Source organism: Dipodomys ordii, unplaced genomic scaffold (assembly GCF_000151885.1).
Source record: "Dipodomys ordii isolate 6190 unplaced genomic scaffold, Dord_2.0 Scaffold1, whole genome shotgun sequence".
In the NCBI taxonomy this organism is placed as follows: Eukaryota; Metazoa; Chordata; class Mammalia; order Rodentia; family Heteromyidae; genus Dipodomys; species Dipodomys ordii.
In genome coordinates, this window is record NW_012267217.1 from 30,282,287 (window position 1) to 30,288,169 (window position 5,883).

Here is a 5,883-nt window from a genome sequence, read left to right on the forward strand (position 1 = left end):
AGATATACATTTAGATAAATATACATGTATACTTGAAAATAATTATATATTGAGTAGCTCTATGTTGTTGAACAAATTTTATAAAATGACTATTATGTTGTCATGGGTAATATGTCTAAAGCACCTACTCTAGTTTTTAAGTACTGTTGCTCATTAATAGTAACTTATTTTATCAAAACACTAAGACATGGATGTGATAACTTAACCAGGACTCTAAACATTCACACAGTGAGACCAAAGGAGGATCAGTATCTACGTGCTTATAAAATGATGTTTATTGAAATGAACTCCAAGAAATGGAAACAAGAGGTTTTTGTTATTTTGCTTTTTGTTTTGTTTTGTTTCTTTTCTCCTTCCTCACTGTTTTTTTATTGCTGTAGCTTTTTTTTCTGGTATGTAAGTTTATCCGTATGGGGGATGGTAAGGGAAGGCACAGAAATGGTGGGACAAAGGATGAACAAATGCAGCAGTGATACTCACTAGACACCATGTTGAAAATGAACTTTACATCTTGTGAGAGGAGAGGAGGCTGGGGTGGGGCGGAAATGAGGGAAGAGATAACACTGTTCAAAAAGAAATGTACTCATTCATTACCTGGCTTATGTAACTGTAACCCCTATGTGTATCACCTTTACAATATAAATCAATCAATATTCTTAGAAAAAAACTAAGAAAAAAATGAAAACTAAAATTCATGCTGAGGATGTAACTCAGTGGAAGAGTGTTTATCTAATAAGCATGTGTGAAGCATTAGTTTCCATATTCAGCCCTGCAAAACAAAAATAAGTATACTGCTCCAGAACCTAAGATGGGACATATTACGTAGAGTTGTTGTGGGATTTGAACTTAAGAAGCTTGAAATAGTTACTATGTATATATTTTAAGTAAGCTTAAAGTAGAAGAAGCACTAGACACCATCTCTTTAGATAAGATGGACTCTCCTGTAGTGTGTAGTGTTTGATAATATTTCAATGTTGCTTGTGAATTGTCTCCAGTCTGCCTTGGAGGAGGAAACTGGAGTTCTACAGTGGTTAGTAAAATGAGATACACTGTCTTTTCCTTAGTGAGAACCATCAGGGCACATTCTCAACTACCTCAAAAATACCAAGGGGATAGCCAATGACTCTCTCCTGCATTGTTGATCAGATTTGGGAGGGGTGGTGCACACTGGACCTTGGGCTTGAAATCAAAGCCTGGAGACTATCCCTGAAGACCTTTTACCCAAGGCTAGCATTCTACCACTTCAACTTCAGCTCCATTTCTGGAGCTTTTTTGGTGGTTAATTGGAGATAAGAGTCTCATGAACTTTCCTGCCAGGGTTGGCTTTGAACCATAATCCTCAGATCTCAGCCTCCTTAGGATTGCAGGCATGAGCCATCAATACCTGGCTGGTCAGTATTACTTTTATAGGCCTGTTACATTGAAATATTCAATAAGTACTTACTGATTAATTAGATGATTTTGATTTCTCTTTTCTAGCAAAAATATTTCTGTGTCTACCATTCCAAGCCTGATCTTTTAAGGATTTGTGCTATTATTCCAAGGGCCCAAAATATATCAATGGAAAGATCAAGCATGCAAAGATTCCACTTTTTGAGTTAACATTCTAGCTAAGGAGAGAAGAATTATATACAAATAAAACACCAAACATGATTAACAAAAATTTGGGGTTTTTTTTTTTGGCCAGTCTTGGGGCTTGAACTCAGAACCTGTGCGCTGCCCTGAGTCTCTCTTTCTCAAGGCTTGCACTCTAACACTTAAGCCACAGCACCACTTCCAGTTTTTTTCTGTTTATGTGGTACTGAGGGATTGAACACAGGACTTCATGCATACTAGGCAAGCATTCTACCACTCAGCCACATCCCCTGCCCCAAACAAAAAGTTTTATGCTATGCTTGCATAACTTTTTCCTGGATACAGGAACAAGAGGAATGTAGAATTGGTGAGGGAATCTAAGTCCCAGTCTGGAGAAAGGTGAGGTTCATAGAAGTTTTTTAAAAGTACTTAATATATGTTTGTTTTGTGTACTGAGCCTCAGGGCGTGGGCGACTGTCCCTTAGTTTTTTGTTTTTTTTTTTTTAAATTCTTTTCAAAGCTGGTGCTCTACCACTTCAGCTATAGTTCCATTTCTGGCTTTGGGTGGTTAATTGGAGATAACAGTCTTACTACAGACTTTCTGGAGCTGCCTTTGAACCACTATCCTCAGATCTCAGCCTCTTGAGTACCTGGATTACAGGCATGAGCCACCGACACCCAGCCAAATGTTGTTTATTTAAATTTTTTTGTAAAGAGATAGTAGTTTATGTTTGTTAACAAGGAGTAAAAAGGACTTTGTAATTTCTTTTCTCTCTTCTGGTGGCTGAAACAGAATTGTGGTCGGACGGATGGTGACATACAAGAATTCCCTCACAGATTTTATTTTTTGCAGACAGGCAAAATTGCCTAAGTTATATGACTTATTCTTTTCTAGACAGAAGTGCCAACTGTTGAGCTTTCCAGTGCGTCAGTGGCTGCTACAGTTCCCTCTTGTCTTCAGATTTCATGGTACTTCCTTGATATTCTTGGAGTCTGTGGGGAACACGGTGAGGCAGTCCAGGCCCATGCCCCAGCCAGCAGCTGGGGGCAGCCCATACTCCCGGGCAGTACAGAAGTTTTCATCTAGAACATGGCTTCATCGTCACTAGTGGCTTTGCCTTAGCCTGTTCTTCAAACAGCTGCCGCTGCCACATGGGTTCATTCGGCTCCATGGAGGCATTGAACACTTCCTTCTTCATGACAAACATCTCAAAGTACAGTCAGAGCCTCTTTGGAGTGGTGCCATTTAGCCAAAGGGCTCATTATCTGCGGGTAATCAATGATGAATGTAGGATTGATGCATGTTACTTCCAGGAACTCTCCAACAAGCTTGTTGAGAAGTCGAGCAGTTGTCCAAGATGGAGGGCATTCAACAGCTTTGGCCACACAGATATCATCACAAATTCTGCAAGTTTCTTCAGTTTCAAGCAGGCTAGTCTCAGATAGTTTCACTCTGAGGGCTTTCTCAAGCTCTTCCACCATGCTGATTCTCCAGAGGGTTGGGGTGATGTCAATCTCAAAGGCTTGGCCCTCTGGGCCATCAGGATGGTAGGAAACCTTGTATCTGCCTTTAATGTTTCTAACCATTCCTGAAATAATCTTCTCAGTGATTTGCATGAGATCCTGATAATCTGTATATACCATGTAAAACTCACAGGTGGTGAACTCAGGATTGTGAGTCAAATCAATGCCTTTGTTCCAAAACTGACGTCCAAGTTCATAAACCCGGTCAATGCCACCAACCATTAGCATCTTATGGTAGAGTTCTGGAGCAATTCTCATGTACAAGTTCATATTCAGCTCACTGTGATGACTGATGAAAGGCTTGGCCCGGCTCCCTTTGGGATGATGTTCATCAGAGGAGTTTCGATCTCTAGGAATCCCAGATCATCCAAGAACTTCTGATATACAATACATTTCTGCCTCACAAAGTCATTCATGATCAAGTCCAAGTATCTCTGATGATATCTTGTTTCCTTGTCTCTTTGAGGCCAAAGTGCACATGAGGTAACATATGCAGACAGGGAGACAAGAGCATGATTTCATAGGGAACGATGCTCAGTTCACCCTTCTTGGTTTTCCCAGGATTCCCCTGAACTCCAATTATGTGTCCTCGATGCAGCTTATTATTGATGCCAATAAATTCTTCCTCTGATTAATACGCCATGACTTGTAACTTGACTCCCTCTCCTCGAAGGTCATAGAAGATGAGTTTTCCCCCAGAAGCTCTTTCAGCATGGATTGTACCTGCCACCTTTAAGGTGATGTCAGTCAGGTGTTCCCCGGGCCACAGGTGATGGTATTCTTGGATGAAAGGGGTAAGAGAGATGTCTACATGGAACTTGTATGGATACAGGCCCTCCCCACTGACCTTCAGCTGGTGGACTGCTTGACTGCAGATCTTGTAGTATTGGTTTGGGTCCAGGCTCTACTCCTCGGCACCCACACCATCGTCTGTGGTGTGGTTGGTGGCTGCCGCAGTGGCCTGGCATGGCTGTTTCTCATTGAGCTCCTTCTGCTTGGCTTCTTCCTCTGCCACTTTTTTCTCAGCTTTCAGGCCTCTCTTTGGCTCACTTCTTTTATCAGAAAGTGGCTTGTCCTCGTGCAGCATTGTGAAAGGAGCACGTTGGCCCAGTCGAAGGTCCCTCTGACCCCATTCTGCCCAGGTTCGGCACAGGGACCCCCTAATAAGCCCAACAGCAGCTTGCATGAACATGGCAGAATACCTTGGAATTAATTACTGCCACCACTTCTTGCTCAGTTTCAGCTCGCCTCCCACTTTCATGTCTGCCTCCTGCAGAGTGGCCATCTTCCCCGGAACCCGACCCAAAAGTCATGGTGTTTGAGCTAATATTTATAGAAGACCTGAAGAAAAGCTCCCTAACACAGCATGAAGGACAAGATTTAGAGGAGGCAATAGAGGCTCAGACTCATGTGGAAGAGCAAGTAAGGGTGTAGGAGCCATCTGGAGATGAGGCATCCCGGGTAGGGTGGGCAGGAAGGGTAGCATGCTGAGTGTGGAGATGTGAATTTGATTGGGGGGGTGGAGGGAGGCTGATGCAGATTTCCAGATGGGCCATACTAGAAACTAACCACCAGCACTGGCAAGGGGACTGGGAGACAATGACCAGTATCTTAGCCTTTGGCTATAATGGAGTAGATTTTTATCAGGCTAGCCATTGGCTTGGAATTCTTTAAGAAGCTGATCAAACTAAAACAATCATCACAATCACTGTCTGAAGACATTGTGGAACCTATGAGCTACCTAAACTTGAGTGGCCCAACTACATTGGGGTGACAAGTCCTCCCTCAACACTTTTCTGGGCCCTTGCCAACTTCTGAGGGGAGTGGGGGATGGGTAAGACAAAAGTAACAGCAGACATCTGCCACCCCAAGTTGGCTTTCAGGGAAGGCAATCCCCAAGGCAATCTGACATTTCCATTTCCAGCACTTGGTACCTCCTGAGGTGGAGGGAAGGGGGGGGGGGAGCTGGTAAGGGTGAGAGGCCAAAAGTCAAGTAAACTACAGGCAAATACTCAAGACAAATCACCTCTTGTCACTGGGCCTACAAACACTGGTAATTAGGGTAGGATGAAGGGATAGAAGCTGCATATGCGAGGAGATTTCATGTTAAAACTGGAGTGGGACTTCCTAGGAGAATGCAAAACTAAAGATTAGTCTTTGCTAAAACAGAAATTCATGTCCATCTTGGAATGGAACAATTTGATCTATCCATAGTCTAATGATTTTGATTTTCCATGTAGAAAGAACTCTTAGATGAAAATATTATCAATTTTTCAAATTTCTATAATACCTGACACCCAATACCTTCCATTCAGAAATTTATTACCAACCTGCTAACAGACAAAACCAAGAGAAACTTAAAACCTAACCTAAAACCAAGAGAAAGAATAAAAATTAGCCACTGTTCCACATGTGACAGTTATTAGGTATCATAGGTAAAAAGCTGTGAAGTGATAGTTATAGATTATTAGATTCAAATGAATAGTGAAGTATGGAAGATTTCACCAGAAAATAGGAATTTGATAAACAGAATAAAATGGAAATTCCAGAACCATAAATACTGGAAATCAGAAATTCAATAACAAACAGCAAATCAAACATAATAAAATTTCAGCAGCAAAATACTCACCTGAAATACAAGAAAAGAATGCCAGGCACTGGTGACTCATGCAGGTAAGCCTAGCCATTCAAAAGGTTGAGATCTGAGGATCAAAGTTCAAAGCTAGCCCAAGAAAGTCTGTGAGATTCTTTCCTCCAATTATCTACCAAAAAGCTGGAAGTAGT

The 5,883-nt window shown here is 41.8% G+C and overlaps 1 pseudogene; it reads right to left on the reverse strand.

Moving 5' to 3' along the window:
- Window positions 1–2,466: 2,466 nt before the first annotated feature.
- On the reverse strand, window positions 2,467–4,291 carry LOC106003134 (annotated as a pseudogene).
- Between the last annotated feature and the right edge of the window lie 1,592 nt (window positions 4,292–5,883).